This window comes from Triticum urartu, chromosome 7 (genome assembly GCF_003073215.2).
Source record: "Triticum urartu cultivar G1812 chromosome 7, Tu2.1, whole genome shotgun sequence".
Taxonomy (NCBI): domain Eukaryota; kingdom Viridiplantae; phylum Streptophyta; class Magnoliopsida; order Poales; family Poaceae; genus Triticum; species Triticum urartu.
In genome coordinates this window covers 288,815,065-288,817,787 of record NC_053028.1, presented here as the reverse complement: position 1 = coordinate 288,817,787, position 2,723 = coordinate 288,815,065, and positions in this window count along the sequence as shown.

The window sequence follows — 2,723 nt, the reverse complement described above, 5'->3', positions numbered from 1 at the left end:
CACACATATGGTAGCAAACGAGCAAAGTACAAGAGGTTAATGCTGAGGGCACAACTCAACAAGCCCAAAAGAACTACAAACAACATACAACGGCTGCGGCGACGCCACAACCGCGACCATGTGGATCCCATGGACTAATCCGGCTCAGGAGGTGATGGGGGAAGCAGAGGAGCCAAACGGAGAGCCAACGACCGAAGATCTGCGATGATGATGTCGATGGCGTCCCGTTTTGAAGGAAATATGCCCTAGTGGCAATAATAAAGTTGTTATTTTATATTTCCTTATATCATGATAAATGTTTATTATTCATGCTAGAATTGTATTAAGCAAAAACTATATACATGTGCGGATACATAGACAAAACATAGTGTCCCTAGTAAGCCTCTACTAGACTAGCTCGTTAATCAAAGATGTTTAAGTTTCCTAACCATAGACATGTGTGTTTCATTTGATGAACGGGATCACATCATTATGAGAATGATGTTATGGACAAGACCCATCCATTAGCTTAGCATAATGATCGTTAAGTTTTATTGCTATTGCTTTCTTCATGACTTATACATATTCCTCTGACTATGAGATTATGCAACTCCCAAATACCGGAGGAACACCTTGTGTGCTATCAAACGTCACAACGTAACTGGGTGATTATAAAGATGCTCTATAGGTGTCTTCGATGGTGTTTGTTGAGTTGGCATAGATCAAGATTAGGATTTGTCACTCCGAGTATCGGAGAGGTATCTCTGGGCCCTCTTGGTAATGCACATCACTATAAGCCTTGCAAGCAATGTGACTAATAAGTTAGTTGCGGGATGATGCATTACGGAACGAGTAAAGAGACTTGCCGGTAACGATATTGAACTAGGTATGATGATACCGATGATCGAATCTCAAGCAAGTAACATACCGATGACAAAGGGAATACCGTATGTTGTTATGCGGTTTGACCAATAAAGATCTTTGTAGAATATGTAGGAGAAAATATGAGCGTCTGGGTTCTGCTATTGGTTGTTTACCGGAGATGTGTCTCGGTCATGTCTACATAGTTCTCGAACCCGTAGGGTCCCCACGCTTAACTTTCGATGACAATTTGTATTATGAGTTATGTGATTTGATGACCAAAGTTTGTTCGGAGTCCCGGATGAGATCATGGAGATGACGAGGAGTCTCGGAATGGTCGAGAGGTAAAGATTCATATATTGGAAGGTTATATCCGGACATCGGAATGGTTCCGAGTGATTCGGGTATTTTTCTGGAGTACCGGGAGGTTACCAGAACCCCCCGAGGGAATATTGGGCCTACATGGGCCATAGGGGAGAGGGGAGGCAGCAAAAAAGGAGTGGTCGCGCCCCCTCGCTATAGGGAGTCCTAATTGGACTAGGGAGGGGTGTTGAGGATATAACCATTAAGGGTAAACCGCCCAGGAGGGGCCGGTTCACCCTCACCTATGCTGAAGCCCAAGGAAACCCAAAAGATGGTGCTTTACGGATGAGGCTTAGAGGCCTAGAGCCCGCAGGCGATTTAGGGCCCATGGTAGTAAACCGCCATGATTGTATAAACTAATATTATAAGATAGGAAAGAGGAGACCGAGGCGGACACTTGTATGAGCCAGCCTCGGGACTCTGTAGACCGGCCGGGGTCCTCCTGAGTATATAAAGGGGTGACCCGGCGGCGGTTCAAGGGAGAACAACAACTCGAGAGCCAGACAAAGCGGGTTCGCTCCCTGGCCTTCGAAACCCTAGCAATACCAATCACAACTAGACGTAGGCTTTTACCTTCATCGAAGGGGCCGAACTAGTATAAACTCCCCTTCAAGCTAACCCGTAGAGATGGCTCCGTTACTAAGTCCTTTCACGAGGACATCTGCCGTGACAATTCCACGACAGTTGGCGCCCACCGTTGGGCTATCGCACGGTGGTTTTGAGTTCTTGACGGGCAGCTTCGATGGACTGAAGGGATACGCCGTGGGCCGGATGACGAAGAGTCACCGTGGAAAGCTCTACATCGACAACGCAGGATGGGGTCCCGAGGCTGATTCAATCGAATAGGGGTACCAGGTCCCCTTTGGTGGGATTCACGTCTTCATCGGCAAGATCGGCGAACCGGCCCCCGAGCCGGACATCTGCACCGACATCATCGGAACGGCTCGACGTGCAAGTTCTTCACCAGTTCAGCCTGAGGCAAGGCATGTTTTCGTAGGTGTCGTCCATGGATCGGGATACGAGGAGGGACCGGTCTCCAATGGAGAAACCGTAGTCCGCAGTCATGATGAGTCTTCTGGAGAAACCGAATCGCTTTACTAGTTGCAGGATGGCCAGATTGAGGGAGGATCCGAGGGCAAGAGTATTCCGGATTCCCCCGGTCTACCAAACCGGGCTGCCATCTTCATGGCCGACACATGATCGGCGCCTCATTCATCTACCGCCGTAGCAGTGCTCTCCGGTTCAACGACGGCCACACCAGCAGGGGCAGGAAGCTCGGCGCCGCCTCCGGCCCAAGTCTTGTCTGATTTGTTCGACACTCTAGCAACACTAATGTCCACGGAGGTAGATGCAGCAGCCAGGAATCAACACGATGCGGAGATTCTAAAAGTGAAAGATCAGATAGCTCAGGCTAAAGCGGACCTGGCAGCAGAGAACGCCAGGATGGCTACAGAGCGGGCCGAGTTGGAAGCACAGGCTTATCGGATTAGACTGGATCAGAATGCTTCGGAAGAGGTCAT